Genomic DNA, 17,042 nt, shown 5'->3' with positions numbered 1-17,042 from the left:
CTTAACTCAGTAATTTGCCATCTAACTAAATTTTAACCATTCTAATTAAAACACTCTTACTTCTGTAAAGCCGTCACAATTAATTATATGATCATCTAACGCATTCTCATCCCGCAACTCCTTGCCATCAACTGGGAAATACCGGGAAATACACATAAATACATGGGTCAATATATAATTGTGGGAGATTTTGAGTTTGAATAATTCTGGGAAAAAAATATATTTATTTACAAAATATTATTATCTTCCCTGATAAATCATCCCTGAAATATTTTATTTTTAGTCATTGCCAAGCTCAGGGATAATTGATTTCAGATATTTAGTTTTAAAAACAAGAAGTTTACTCATTATTTGGTCAACTATGTTACGGACAAAACCTATAAGTTTTAACTTTAAGTAAATGGCAGACATTTAAAAAAATCATTACTCTTGGAAGAATATGTGTCTATTTACCTACCTTTTCAATTAAAATACCCAATTAATTAAGAAAATACGCATTTTGTTCAATTGAAACCCCAAATTTCAAGTACTGAAATAACCGGTCTGTATATTTTGTTTCCAAAGTGCTTGATTCATGATAATTTTCTTGATGAAATTATGCTGAGGTATATATTTGACAGCTACTCAGTTTCTAAATATTTACTTGGAGATTAGGGATCCATTGAAATATATATATATTTTTAAAAACATAATGGTAACTTAATTGACAGCCCAGTATCATAGTTGACAAAAGTAACATAGTTGACATGACGAAGAAGGATGATGTATTTAACAAAAACAATCTTAAACTATCTCATTTATTATATGTTAGCTAATCGTTTATTGCATTTAATCAAGACCTGTTTAATATTTCACGACATAAAAGGAGAAATACAGACACACATCAGTTTACAAGGATCAATCACAACTTTATTAACAAGCACATATATCATAAGCAAGAGATCCTAACATAGAAAACAAAAACAACAAAAGTATAAAAAACAGCACTTCAACAAAATTCAACCAACAAAAATTCAACCATGTAAACATTTTGAAAATCTTGTTTGTGGAATGAAATACAGCAGTGTATTGTATTGAACAAAAAATAACAGTGCACTGCAATAAGTAACAATAACCAAATAGTGTTTTATTCTGTTGGTTAACAGAATAAGTGTGATGCATTGGATGAAAATTTTAATAGTGCAAAAAGTTGTTTCTCAAAAACATTCATATGTCACAACCCAAGTAAAACATAGGCATACCCTCCAACTTCCAGGCACCCAAACCGGTGGAGACAGAACACACTCCCCATTTTTTAAACCAAGAACATGGCCAATTATGGTTTGTTTTACAATGAATTTGTCAAGCTCAATCAAATAAACTTAGAGTGTGTGTTTGTTTGTGTGCATGTGTGTCTGTGTCTGTGTGTGTGTGTGTGTGTGTGTGTCTTTATCTGTGCGTTTGTGTATATCAGAGGTGTATAGTCCAAGTGCCAGAAAGTAGAAATCCTGTCCAGCAGCTGTTCCAACCATCACTAAACCAGCTCCTCTACCAAGTAGATGAGCTCGTTAGTGAAAACACCTGTTCTAGATGTAGAGGCAGATCCAAAAACATGACAGGATTTTTACTTTCTGGCACCTGGACTATACACGTCTGGTGTCTATATGTGTGTGTGCTTAACGGTGTGCTTGTGCCACGTGTTTGTCAGCGTGTGTGTGTGTGTGTGTGCGTGTGTGTGCGCATGTCCTTAGCCATGAAGATATGATTTGGCAATATCTTCCCACACATCTCTTTTTATTTCAACATGACGTGCTGTCACGTGCTGTGGGGCAGGAATCAACCTGAGCACATCCTCAAATGGATACCAGAGAGCATCCTCTCGCATTGGCCAGTAGTAACGATTGTGTCCCACTCTGTGCATGCACTTAACATGAACATGTGTCTCACTCACTTCAACAATGGTTCCAGGGTAAACCTCATCGTCATATCTGATGACACACCACTGACCAACAATGTCATCTCTATCCCACTGTACTTCAAGGTCTGGTTGTTCTTGGTGCAATGCAGGAACAGTAGAGTTGACTTTGAAGTCGAAGGCCTGAGCTTGGTAACACTGACATTGCAGAATCTGCCTTGCTGAACACAGGCAGCTCACATCACGGTATGTCAGTTTCCCTGGTGCTTGCGTGATGACCTGGTGAATCCGCATAGTGCATGGTACAGCGGGGAGTCGTTGTGGCATCTGCTGTATGGCCTTTTCCACTGTAGCCTCTTCAATGTAGAAGATCTTGACAGTTGTATTGGTGTTTACCAATGCATTGAAAAGATGTTTAGCAGTGGAAATGTCTTCACCTTGGCTCACCAATCTGTCAGCTGTTCTCTTCAGAAGGCCTCCTACCCCATCAGGGGCACCCTTTCCGTGGCTGGCCTCAAAAAAGTTCCAAGTGCCCGCAGTGAAGCCCTGGTTGTACAGTTCAGTTGTAAACAAGTAAAAGTTGCACTTCTGCCTGTATTGTGAGCAGGGACCATCACTGAAAAAGTGGATAATTGACACTGTTGGGTATGTTTCCTTGAGATGGTTAAGTACTGGGGAGAGGTGTGCCCATATGGCAGGTGGACCCTTTTCTTTGCATGGCGAAATTGTTGTGAAGCACAAGTGGTCTTCCTCACCACCAATGTAGAGGACCCCTGTATGAAGAGTTGCTTGTTGATGAGAAGAGGCAAAATGGACAGCTTGAATCTCTTTGTGAAACTTGCAAGAGTAGTTTTCAGAGAAATCAATGTGTATGAGGCATTCATTACTCTTCATGTTCTTTTTCAATTCCCTGTAGTAGTTAAACTGGGTCTTGATGTTGAACAAGTGCCTTTTGAACTTTTTGAGCTGTTTCTGGAAAGTCTCAATCAGGTCCTCCAAAGAACTCTCCATTTCCCTCTTCACGGTGATATTCACAGGCAACTTGTCTTTGCTGTCACCACTTTTCTTCTCTCTGAGGACAGTTTCAGTTGTCCACTGCACAAAAGAAACTTGGGTTTGACCATCATAGCCAGACTGAATCTTGAGGTCTTGTAGTTTGCAGTTCTTGCATTCCACATACATGCATGGCTTAAATGTTGGATTACAGCAAGTTTCCTCAGCAAGAGATTCCAACTCTGTTCTCTCCAGAAGTTTAAGTCCATGAAGTTTCTCCACGATAAATTCCAAGTTTTCATGCACCTTACATAGACACGTATCTCTGTCTGCAATGGTTGGATGGACTACCCAATATGGGCGCATTCGGCAGAAGAGTGTATAGGAAAGTTTGCTAGAGACGTTTTCCAGCAGGAATTTCCTATGGAGGTTTTTCATGGTGTCGGTCATAAACCGCTTCTGCTTTTTTACTTTTCCCTTTGTTACAGTCTGCTTTTTACCGGCTGTTGAACGACTTACGTCATCCCTGGTGTAAAAGGCAACAACCTGGTCTTGCAGTTTTGAGTGTGTGGATATGTATTTCTTCCTGGCAAAACAGGCTATTTCATCCCCATTTGTGTTCACATTCTTGCAGAATCGTTTGGCTGAGACACCCAGTGTGTCATGAATGATTTTCTGGAACCTGTATTTTTTCAATATTTTTCCAGATACAATTCTGGCGATTAGGTTCCTGGTCTTTTCTTTTGCTGCACACAGAAATTTTTGTTTGAGGCTTTTCACAAGTGCATGATGATAGACCAGAGTTCTCCGCACATCATTACTGACTGGACTTTTTCCGAGCATCCTTTTTGTTCTTTTCCTAGGAGAGTCGACACTGCACAGTAGCCGTTCATAGCGCTTACGGTATTTGTCTGATGTTTTTGTTTGAGCTTTAAGCTTTTCCTTGAGTTTTTGATTCTCAATGTATATTTTCGGGTACCGTCTTCTTCTAGTCCTTCTTCCATGTATTCTCTGTCTGAAATTACATGAAGACATTTTTAAATTATTTTTTAACATTGCAGGTGTCACTTAAAAGCATTTGAAATTAATAGTCACCATGCCACCATGAAATTTTGCATTTTAATCTAACATTATAATCTAACAAGTACTTTTTCATGAGACATTGTTCTGTTTAAGGTACTTTCTACATAGCCTGCCTACATAGTTCTGTTTGAGGTTCTTTCTACATAACCTTCTAACCTTCCTGGTTGTGGAACTGGTTGTTCCTCGCTGTCAGGACTCAGTGGTGGGGTAACAATAGCAGAAGCCTGTTTCTTTCTGCGTCTGCTCTGTTCCTGGGCTCTTCTCCAGGCCTTTCTTTTTGCACGTTTTTCCCTCTCACTCTGTTCAGATATGGGCTTATAGTATGCACCTTGCTCCCTCTTTTCTCTCCATTTCTGCCGGCCTTTTGCCAAGTATGCCTCCCTTTTTGCAGGATCAGCATCTCGCCGTGCACGGTAACGGCGCTGCTTTTCTGCAGCAGATAATCGTGGCATTTGCCTGAAAACAAGTTTACTTTTATCATATTTATTGCAAAGTATTTTATAGTTACTGTACAATTAGAATATTAAATGAACTCCTGAAAACTATAAGAACATGTCATGAATGTCAACTATGTTACTCTTAGTCAACTAAGTTACCGTTGCAGAGTAACATAGGTGACTGGTAACCTAGTTGACATTTTTGCTGTTTTTAGGGATAAAATCAAAATGGTTGCCTAGCACCAGACACCACATGGCATTTTACGGAGAGGTTCTTCTAAATATCATATGTACAACTGAGTAAAATTGAAATTCAAAGTTATTTATGAATTCATTGTAGTAAAATTGTTGACATATTTTAAGTACACATTTGCCCCAAGCACTACTTTACGTGAAATAACTGAAAATGTGGAGAACATACCTTGGAGTCTTGCTAGTTTTCTCTTCAGGAGGAAATGACATCATGTGGAGCAGATCATGTGATTTGGAAAACACACTCTTCCTTGAGTGGTGTATTTGCTACGGGTAACTTAGATGACAGCGACTTCTCGGACACGTATTCAATTTGTTAATTTCTATTGAAAATGTGATATATTGCCCAAAAAGACACATTGTTCACAATTACCTCAACTTAATGTAAATAATATAATTAAAACTGTTTTTGAATAAGTTTTTTAAATGTTTTTTTAGGTAATGAGATTATGGTTGTAATTCATTTCGGACGGTTATTTAGTTGACATTTTAGGGATATCTATTACATTTTTTATAAATAAATGATTATTTACATAATAATTAACTATCGAATTTGTAAAGACAAGATCATGAAGAACACTGAAGATTTTTAAAATTTTATTTTAATAAGCATGTTTGCAAGATAAATCTCATGGACATGAAAACTCCCTCAATTATATATTGACTCACATACACACAGACGGAGGTACTGTGACCTAAGCCTAGAACGCCCTCTGCTGACGTTTTATCGTAGGCTACACAGACATGCTTTTCCAAAATGTGAAACACTTCAATAATTAATGAACCAGTCTGCACACTACTACAGGCTATCTTAAAATCAGAATCAGAAATACTTTGATCTTTATTGATATTGATAACCCGGGGGACAATTCTTGTGTCACAGTTGATGTGCACATCAAGACATTTAAAGGAATATAAATAATAATAGAAGTTGGTAAATAAACTAGTAGCCTATATACATGTAAAAAGTATAAAAATATGCTATAAAATATGAAGAAGAATTATAAAGGACTATGGAAATACAGCCTACAAGATTTATATTACTGTATTAACAGAATTGAATTGATTGTGATGAACAGTACTAGTAAATTAATAGAAACAGAACTGCAGCAAATTCTATTACACTGAATATTAAAACAGATAATATTGCACAGAATGTGAATTATTACATTGCACTACAGTACAGGGTCCAGTTTAATAACAAAGGGTCCATGTGTCAGACACTTCACTATCTTGAGGCCACGAGTTAGCTTATCTTGAGGCCACGAGTTAGCTTATCTTGAGGCCACGAGTTAGCTTATCTTGAGGCCACGACTTAGCTTATCTTGAGGCCACGAGTTAGCTTATCTTGAGGCCACGACTTAGCTTATCTTGAGGCCACGACTTAGCTTATCTTGAGGCCACGAGTTAGCTTATCTTGAGGCCACGACTTAGCTTATCTTGAGGCCACGAGTTAGCTTATCTTGAGGCCACGACTTAGCTTATCTTGAGGCCACGACTTAGCTTATCTTGAGGCCATGAGTTAGCTTATCTTGAGGCCACGACTTAACTTATCTTGAGGCCACGAGTTAACTTATCTTGAGGCCACGACTTAACTTATCTTGAGGCCACGAGTTAGCTTATCTTGAGGCCACGAGTTAGCTTATCTTGAGGCCACGAGTTAGCTTATCTTGAGGCCACGAGTTAACTTATCTTGAGGCCACGAGTTAGCTTATCTTGAGGCCACGAGTTAGCTTATCTTGAGGCCACGACTTAGCTTATCTTGAGGCCACGAGTTAGCTTATCTTGAGGCCACGAGTTAGCTTATCTTGAGGCCACGAGTTAGCTTATCTTGAGGTCACGAGTTAACTTATCTTGAGGCCACGACTTAGCTTATCTTGAGGCCACGACTTAGCTTATCTTGAGGCCACGACTTAGCTTATCTTGAGGCCACGACTTAGCTTATCTTGAGGCCACGACTTAGCTTATCTTGAGGCCACGAGTTACCTTATCTTGAGGCCACGAGTTAGCTTATCTTGAGGCCACGAGTTAGTTATATATTTTTTTTTTTTGACAAAGTGTGACCAGAGGGGCTCCGTACTAAAGTACTCAATTTGTTATGTACTTAAGTAAAAAAGTACTGCAAGATAGATGTTTGCAATTTTATATAGGATACTTAATTTAATTTTATATTAGCACATTTTTTTATAATCCTACTGCTCAAAATACCTGGGATTTTTTCCAAAATAACCACTATATGGAGTCAAGATATATTTTTGATGTTGATATGGACTACGCTGATGAGAGTAATGTTCACTGTGAAGCTTACACTATGATGTACATGAGAGAAAGCAGAGTTGACCATCTGATTTTCACCAGTAAGAAAAAAGTATTTTAAAGTTTTACAGAACATCAAAGTTACAGTACAGACCAAAAGTTTGGACACACCATCTCATTCAAAGAGTTTTCTTTATTTTCATGATTATGAAAATTGTAGAGTCACACTGAAGGCATCAAGGGCTATTTGAGCAAGTAGGAGAGAGATGACCTGGCCTCCACAGTCACCGAACCTGAACCCAATCGAGATGGTTTAGGGGTGAGCTGGACCGAAGACAGAAGGCAAAAGGGCCAACAATTGCTAAGCATCTCTCGGGGAACTCCTTCAAGACTGTTGGAGACCATTTCAGTTGACTACCTCTTGAAGCTCATCAAGAGAATGCCAAGAGTGTGCAAAGCAGTAATCACAGCAAAAGATGGCTACTTTGAAGAACATAGAATATGACATATTTTCAGTTGTTTCACACTTTTTTGTTATGTATATAATTCCATATATAATTCCACATGTGTTAATTCATAGTTATGATGCCTTCAGTGTGAATCTACAATTTTCATAGTCATGAAAATAAAGAAAACTCTTTGAATTAGAAGGTGTGTCCAAACTTTTGGTCTGTATATGACATGAAAATAAGGCCTGAAGTTAGGAAGAACATTTTAAGGAAAATATAATTAAATTTTCATAATGATTTTTTCCTTCTCAAATCTTGTCTGTGGTTTAAAAACAACCCTGGCCAAACGGGGTGCATCTCTTCCCACTGATAATTACTGTAGTTACCATGTTCTGAACATCACATCCTTTCTTTTCTAACCAGATGTAACCTATATATATATATATAGGTGGCTGAATAAAAATATTTGGACATTATTTATAAAAATTACATCAACATAGCACCAACAAGCTTTTCAGCTAGACAGTTAGCATCAGCTAACAATATTTACTTATTTTTAGTACGATGAACATTCATGTCTGTCTAACACTCGTCTGGTTAATCCAAACATATAACTGTTACTGTCGATAAACAATATAAAAACAGACGTCACATAGGACATTTTAATAAAACTGTTAACATTACGTCAGCGGTGAATTTGAACGTGCATGAGTTATTGTATTTAATCTGTGTTATTTTAAGTGTTTTTTTTTTTTTACCTAAAATTGATGTGTCTGCATCGTCTGCACTCGAGAATTTCAGTGGGCTTAAATAGATCACTCTTTACAACGGATTTAGTTCCCAAACAACTGACAGTTTTGACCTAAATATGATTTTCAGTTACAATAATTAATCCAAAATTTCGACATTAATAACTTACTTTTAGCGACATCAGACGCACGCGCGCTCACAAGATCTCCCGGTTCTTACTACTCGCACTAAACGGTTCATTTGAATCAGTGAGTGGTTGACTCCAGAACAGCTGCAATTGGATCATTCTAATTCGTAAACGAATCGTTTGGTGTGGTATGCGATCCAATTTAAAAGTTTATTTTGAAAAGACTCAGTTCGTTCAAAATGAGTCAGACCGCTTCTGCGTGTCGGAGCACGTGATATAGGGAGTAACGATATGTTTTATGAAATGTAGTGAAGTTAAAAGTACGATTTTATGCTTTGGAATGTAGTGAAGTAAAAGTAAAAGTTGTTCAAAATAAAACTACTCCAGTAAAGTACAGATACTTGAAAAATGTACTTATAAGTACAGTAACGAAGTAAAGCTACTCCGTTACTGTCCACCACTGGAGAAAATACATCAACTTCACACTGTGAACATGTCCACACGTTTTCTTCGTCGAATCCGCCGGTTGTGCCGTTCTCTAATCCGCCAACTGTTCCTTACTCAAGCCTGCAGTGTGATCCTGTGTGACACATTTTATGAAGGACTGTTTCCTGAACCTGCAGACTAGCCTACAATGGGTCTGAGGTCAAAGGGCGCTTCTGACTCATAGCCTGTAAGAATTTTTTTTTTATATTTGCCATTGATGATTCAAAAGCAAGTTTCAAGTAGTGCTTGTTGATTATTGTTTCTCTGATCACAAATGCAGATTTGGTTTTATATTTACACAGCGCGATACACAAAGCAAACAATAATGTACAGTATGTGGAAAATAATGTGTTTTTTGAAACCTTAAACTGCATAATCACATTGCATTACACCAAATACAGCAATTTGCAATTTGACCCCTTCGAGGCTGCGTGCATTTGCGCTGATGCTGCACTGACGGGACACATAACACATTGCGTCGCTCTTGACAGTCACAGTAGCATGGTCTCGTGTTGTTTCCACCTGCGCCACAATTTTTTCAGCACTTATTGATGGATGTCTTAAATATAAAAATAAGAAGAAGTCTAAAACAGGCAAGAGACCTAGCCCGCATCTGAACTATGACGTGACAATTGGCCCAAAGCCTTGCCCAAGGGGGCATAAAAGAAGTCTGGGCCCTTCGGACCTGGGCTAAAATACAGGGCTCTACTCCATCCCCACTATGGCGCTCTCTCTCTCTATACACTGGTTATACTTTTGCCTCCTCAGCCACCTTTTTCAAACAGGTGTAGCACATCCTTGTGGTGCTGTAGATTAGAAAATGTATGATCTGGAGCAGAGCAAAATTCTGGACCCAATCGTTTTTAATCCATTACATATGGAAGTTGAACTTGGGCAATTTAGGAATGAACTGAAAAAAGTTAGTGCACACACACATAAACACGCACATTAAACATAAAGAAGAGGACAACTCTGTTGGGCAGCCTGAAGTGAAAAAAAGAGGAAGAAAAGAGGAAACAGGACAATGGTAAGCATAGGCACCAATTTATTTACCCATAGTCTATTCCACTCCAAACCAAATATAAAACATTTCATTAATCATTGTTCCCATGAGCAAATGATAATGGGCTAGGTTGTCATGAAACAACTGTGTTTTAATTTTTTTTTTATATATATATTTTAACATTCCCATTTTTTACAGCCTAATTAAATAAAAATTATAAATATTTTTTTTTTCTCAGTTCGATATTGTGCTTTAATTCATTAGGCTACACAAAAGATATTATTCATGTCTAGCGAAGAGAAAGAAGTCTGGTGGTTGATGGGCTTCTGGCAGCATTAAATTCAGGAGAAAAGACAATTTTATAGATTTGAGTGCACAGGTTTGAGTGTGCTTATATACAGTGTTGGGGAGTAACTAGTTACATGTGTCACAGTGTGACAAATGGCATGTGGAACTTATTCCCGCTGAAGCAGTGTTCCCGGGGAAACGCTTTGAGTGTAACTCTGTTCCCAGGCCTGTGTGTGTGTTTGTTGCTGTGACAACCCCAAATGATGGATTGGCAACAGGTGTGGGGGATTTACTCAGAGTTTGCGTGAGGCCTCATCAACAGTGGAGAGGATAAAAAGCAAGAGAGAGAGGTGGTGCGTGTGGTTTTTCTCCCTTGTGAAAAGTCGTTTTATTGGGTGGTAATAGTTACTGGAGGACGGGTGAATGAAGAGGACAGTGTTGCTTGATGAGGGATTCGAGAACAACAGCAGGAGAGTGAATTACCCTGTTTGCATTGGAGAGGAGCTGAGTAACTGAGAACTGAGTCTTGTAATTGCACACTTTTGACACTGAATTGGATGTGGTTTGGAGTGTTTGGATCACGATCATAAATATCACTGAGTGGATTGTATTGATTCATTACCGAACTCTTACCTCTCCCTCCTCTATAAATGGTGATGTGAACTCTGCCTGTGACTGTGAAGAAAAACATCTCAGAACATCCTCAGTGGCAGTGAGGATTGCGCCCTCCCCCTTCCCCTCGGACAGAAACCCGAATGTGAGTGCTGGCTTTAAATTGCACGTCGTGAAGTGAGTTTGCAGTGGCTAAAATTGATGTTTTTCCCCACAATATATGTGTGAAGTGGAATTGTCGTGTGTGTGTGTAAGCTACATTCCTGTTTTCCATGCACTCTATGTGTCATGAGGGCTGACTGTCAATAGTAAGAGTCCTGCGACACTGATTTGTTCCAACTGTCTGGATGTTGAGGATTTGTCATCTGGGATGTGAATTAACCCCTCTGTTGTGCTAATAGGAGAAGAGATGCCCTGTTGAAATATTTACTATCTGCCTCAGAAAAGCTCTGTGCAACCTGTTGACTTCGAGTCTGCTGTATCCCTGCCATTCAACTGTATGGTGAGAGGTGTTCGCTCCTTCCAATACATGTGAACTGTATACTTGCTTGAAACATCCATTCTGTCTGTCTCAGAAGAAGCCCATATTCAGCCTGTTGACTTCGAGTCTGCTGTATCCCTGCCATTCAACTGTATGGTGAGAAGTGTTCGCTCCTTCCAATGCATGTGAACTGTATACTTGCCTGAAACATCCATTCTGTCTGTCTCAGAAGAAGCCCCATTCAGCCTGTTGACTTCGAGTCTGCTGTATCCCTGCTACCCATCTGTATGAGGAAGCCCCATTCAGCCTGTTGACTTCGAGTCTGCTGTATCCCTGCTATTCATCCGTATTGTGAGAAGTGTTCGTTCCTTCCAACGCATGTGAACTGTATACTTTGTCTGAAGCATCCATTCTGTCTGTTTCAGTGGAAACCCTGCACAGCCTGTTGACTTAGAGTTTGTTGCATCCTTGTGGCCCACCTGTGCTGAGAGAGGTGACTGTCCTTTGTCACGAACGTGAGATGGGCACGCTTTGTCTGGAATATCCATTCTGACGGTGTCAGGAGAAGCCACCTTACTGTAAGACCGTGCACCTGCCGTATACGTACTTGACTGATATCATTCGCCTCAAATTCCGTACCTGTGGAAGAAGGAAGGAAGGCTGGAATTACATACTTACCGGAGGAGACTTACCGGACCCCTCACTTGCCAAACACATCCCCACCTTAAGGCTGTGTATCTGCCGTGTACGGACCTGACCGATATCCATCCGTCCCAAATTCTGCATCTGTGAAGAAGGGAAGGGAGTTTGGAAGTATTTAATTACCAGAGGAGACCTACCAGACTGCGGGCTTGCCGATTGTATTCCCACCTGTGAAATACCTACTTGACCACCCATCTGTCCATCTATTGCGGGGCCCGCACAGAGGAAGAGGGCGGGAGAGTCCCCGGTCGCGGCATTGTTTACCTTCAAGCCCTGAGGGTAACAAAGAAGATTTTAGGTTAGGATTCCCACTTTGCTTTTACTTCAAAATAAAACTTGTTAAATTTATTCTCTGTCTCCGACTCTTCCCTCTGATACGCTCCTCGAGGTGGTCCTGGTTTAGGGGTGGGCGCAGTCCAGCTTGGCCCTCCTGACCTGTGACGCATGTAACGGCGTTACGTAATTTAATTACAAAATTAATGTAACTGTAATTAGTTACAGTTACTAAGAAAAAATGAGTAATTAAATTACAGTTACTTATGAAATTTTTAACGATTACAAAGGGGATTACATTTGAATATTTACACACATCCACATACAGATTTAACTGATTTCCCAAATTGCACTGACTATTCTGAGACATACGCCCTAATAATTTCCGGGATGCGGAAATACAAGCTGTGTCCAAATTCAGGGTCTACATCCTTCGGAGGACGCATTTGAAGGATGTTACGTCACAGCGCCGCGACGAAAGATGTCCAAATTCGTAGGATCCTTCAAATGCGGCCCACAAATGCGTCCTCCTTTTCCCCGAATTCGAAGGATGGGTGTGGTGGATCCTTTCGTGTCCTACCTATCCCATAATTCTTTTCGGCAGGACGAAGCGAGCGGTAGCGGAGTGGGGGAGGAGTATTATTTTCGATGTTTTTTAAAAACTGGCTTTTCAAAAATATATATTTTCAGTGGTTTTCTAGGCATTTTGTTTTAGCGTTAAGCATTTTTTTTTTACATGTGTACGTGTATATGTTAAAAAAAAAAAAAAAACGTTTACTTTTGTAAACTAGCTTCTTCCTTACTGCCTGTGTGAATATCCCCTTACACACAGCTTATTTGTTAGTGATTGAAGCTGTTTTTAACGCTTCTAAGGACGAAAGAGCAGACAGAAGTGTTTATAAAGCTCCGGGGAGAGAACGATGAGCTCTTGTCTTGCTTGGCGCTGTCACGGTTGCTAGGCGACAGGATATGAGCAACGGTTAAGGGAGGGAACTGAAAGAAGGGTAGGCTGTCCAAATTCACAAACACCGACTTCCGGTTTTTGCGGTCATCGGAGGACCCATCCTCCTTCAACCGTGTAGGAAGGATCCTAAGGAGGATGCAGACCCTGAATTTGGACACAGCTACAGTCTGGTTCATAGAATCCAGTCATAAAAACGGAATGCCTAACGCGGACGGAATATGCCATATTTTGGATGATTAAATCAAAAGTAGGTCAGTACACTTGAATCAAAACATGATATGGACTAGTGTCTGTGAATATTAAGCCCCAAAAATGCAATATAGGACTCCTGCACATTCTGCGTTGAAATCAGGCGCGGACTGGACACCGGGAGAACCGGGACAATTCCCGGTGGCCTGGCAGCTTCCTCAGTCTTCCTCAATTTGGCCCTCTATTTTAATATCATTATTGTATAATTGCCTGCCGAATGTACTAAAGCGATCATTTGCGAATCCGCCATTTGATAATTGAATCTCAAATAAATCTGTTAATCGTGACTTGCGCGCTCTCCGCGCCTTCGCCAAACGGTTTGGATCAGACTCCGAGTAATCAATGCGAAAGAGAGAGAAAAGAGTGGACTGTGGAAGCGCACAGCTGGAGCAGAGAAGCAGAACTACTGTTCAGGGTTTCAGGTCAGTTTCATCTGTAAAGATGCTTTTTTTATCTTTGTTTGTTTTTTGTTTTTTTTTAAATCAAGCAGCAGCACGTTGCTCATCAGTCATCACTCAAAATATATAAAGGACATCATTATTATCTGTTGTAATGTTACAGTAGTAATTTAGCTGAAAAATAATCAGAATTTTTTGGGAAGCTGAGAAAATGATTACTATTGTTTAACTGTGGTAATCAAAAATTTAAAATTATTTTACAAATGTATTTATTTAAAAATAAATACAAATCCATTTGCAAAACAAAAAAACAAAACAAGGTTATTGTACTTTTATATAGGCTAATAAAAGCATGGTAAATTTTTGTAAAGGAAAAACATGACTCGTGTACAGTATTAGGATTTTTCTATAAATATATTGTTGTATTGTAGAGTATTGTAAAGTATAGTTTTGTTCAATCTTGAGTATTAAAGTCATGAGAGAGATGGATAACAGGGCAAAATAAAGAGACTGAAGAGAAAAATGGAAGTGAAGGTGCAGTTCAGGAGAGAACTTTTAATTATTTGCATGTCCCCAATTTAAAGATTTAAACCTTTTTTATGTCAGGTCCATACTAAAAATAGTTTTGTCCATGAATTTGTTTGTATGAGTTTGAATTTTCCATTCTGATTTTTTTCCCCAGTCCGCCCCTCCTGTAAATTAATGGCAAAGACATGGTTTTATTTACTACACATAGGCCTACTGAAGCTTGCAGTGTTATCAACCTCTGCCGTCTCAATATAGGAGTACACAAGCACATAAACATAATTTCTTGTAACGCCACGCCAGCACTGAACTGACTGTGTTCCGCTCCCTCTGCTTCACCTGTACTTACTGTTTGTGCTATATATAAGCATGGCCACCGCCACTGTCACGTTGCGAAGTATTGCCAGCCTGTCTGCCTTACCGAGCGTTTTTCCCATTGCCATAGTTTGCCTTCTTGTGTATGATCTTTGCCTGGTTTCCCTGTCTCTGTCTTTGGATTTGCCCACTAAAGAAAACTGGTATAACTAGACCAGTTGGGGGTTGCCAGTGGGGGGACTAGTTCACCACAGATGTCCGGTAAGAGACATAAAGATGCAGGTTAAGTCTTTGATGCATTTATTTTCTTCACAACAATTCACAAATGTTGCAGATATTACATTGGTGTTGTTTCCATCTGGGTGTGGTCTTTAACAAAAAGATATAACAAATTAGTATAAACAAATCAATGAAGTAGGTAAATTCATACAAAGAAGGTAGCAATATACACTTAAATGAACAACCTACATAAGAATGTGTGATGACAACCAGTAATTGCATTTAAAGTACCTTAAACAATGAATATCAACTAAAATGCAGAAGGGTCACAGCTATCAAAGCTGAAGTACATAAATAAACTTACTTGGTTCATCTAACATACGCACACAACACCAACACTTGAGAAAGCCTCGAGTACATTTGCTTTCACCTACTCGGTGCAGGCTATTTCTACCAAACACTAATCATTGCCACCTGCTGGAAGTGGGCGGAGCATAGTGTCTTTAGGTTGCTGCGATGACATCACATTCAAAACACTGGCTGATCACCAGAAAACTTCATAAATAAAAGCTTGTTTACAGCGGGCCTTTTTAACAGCCGCCCCCAGATTTCTAAAGAATGTGGAAATCTGTACATTATAAAAAGGCAAGTCAATTTCAATCTGGTATCGCAGGTAGCTGTACAACCTTTGCCACAGGTCGCACATAAGACTTGTCCTTAACTTTCACTTCAACAGTCCTGATTCTATTGTCAAACCCAGGGAATACTTGAGAGATCTGACCAATGGGCCATAGGGCCCTGGGAAATTGAGGGTCCACAATCATAACAGTAGTTCCCACCTTGATATCGGGTGACTCTCGCTGCCACTTGTTGCGAGTCTGAAGACCAGGCAAATAGAACTTGATAAACCGCTTCCAAAAGTGATCTGCTATAATTTGGCTATGGCGCCAACGACGTCGACTCAACAGTTCACTTTGGGGGTACATCACTTGAGGAACGGATGAATCAGGCCGCCCCATAAGAAGCGAATTAGGAGTAATAGGATCTGGATCAGAGGCATTGGATGATGTATAACCCAGGGGTTTAGAATTTAGAATCCCTTCAATCTCGATGAGCACAGTTTGAAGGGTTTCCTCTGGTATTGGTTGAGTTCCCAGAGTGACCTGTAGAGCCTGTTTCAGGGAACGAATTTCCCTTTCCCAACACCCACCGAAATGTGGGGCATGAGGCGGGTTGAATCGAAAGATAATCTGCTGACTGGCAAGTTGTTCCTGAAGCTCCGGAACTAGTTCAGCATATGTCTGATGCAACTCCCTTTCCCCTCCTTTAAAATTAGTACCTTGATCACATAAAACCTCAAAAGGTTTCCCACGTCTGGCTATAAATCTTCTGAGGGCCATCAGGAAGGAGTCGGTGTCAATTCTTGGGAGAAGATCAATATACACAGCACGTGTAGTCATGCACTTGAATAGAATACCCCAGCGCTTCTCACTTTTACGTCCAATCTTTACGGAATATGGCCCGAAACAGTCAATGCCAGTCGAATAGAAGGCAGGTTTAAATAGACGTAGTCTGGCAGGAGGTAGGTCTGCCATCCTGGGTATCTGTGGGGTTTTGCGAAACTTCTGACACACTGGACAATCTTTGCGCTGATAACGTCGAATTGCTTCCCTACCCCGAAGAATCCAATATTTCCTACGCATCTCCGCCAGTATTCTCTCAGGACCTGGGTGGAATAGCTTCGTGTCATATTCCTTAATGAGAAGGGTAGTGACTGGATGCCGGGGATCAAGGATAATAGGATGCATCGACTCGGGCTCAATCTCTTCACAGCGGCGAAGACGACCTCCTATCCTTAGGAGTTTGCTTGCAGCGTCAAGTTCGGGGGCGAGGCAAAGCAGTCGACTGTTGGTCTGTAGTGGTTTCCCTGCCATAAGCTGTGCCATCTCAGAAGGAAAGCTTTCCCCTTGAGCTTGCTGAAGGATAGCCATTTCAGCCTGTTGAAAGTCCTCAGCTGATACATTGATCCCATGTTCCCCAAGAGATTCTACTGTTGCAGTCAATAAATCTTGGAAGGTCAGAAATTGGCTTGGATCAGGGATCGACAAATGAAGTACAGTATTAGTCAGACCACAGAATGTAGAGTTTCTCAATTCATCACCAGCTATGGAACAGGATGGCGGTGGAACCGGCCACTGATCAGATGGGAGTTGAAGGTATGTTGGTCCCGTATTCCAACGGCTTTGTGGTCCAAGTTCTGCCAGCCTTTTACCTCGAGTGATGTCA

The 17,042-nt window shown here is 40.0% G+C and overlaps 1 long non-coding RNA gene across 1 annotated transcript; it reads left to right on the top strand.

The window, feature by feature from the left end:
* Positions 1-10,161: 10,161 nt before the first annotated feature.
* Positions 10,162-12,161, top strand: LOC127942640 (uncharacterized). Its single transcript, XR_008149360.1, has 2 exons — positions 10,162-10,775; positions 11,032-12,161. It is a non-coding gene; the product is annotated as an uncharacterized LOC127942640 (long non-coding RNA).
* The last annotated feature ends 4,881 nt before the right edge of the window (positions 12,162-17,042 follow it).

The sequence above is a fragment of the Carassius gibelio genome, chromosome A22 (assembly GCF_023724105.1).
Source record: "Carassius gibelio isolate Cgi1373 ecotype wild population from Czech Republic chromosome A22, carGib1.2-hapl.c, whole genome shotgun sequence".
In the NCBI taxonomy this organism is placed as follows: domain Eukaryota; kingdom Metazoa; phylum Chordata; class Actinopteri; order Cypriniformes; family Cyprinidae; genus Carassius; species Carassius gibelio.
This window is presented reverse-complemented; position numbering and strand designations above follow the sequence as displayed.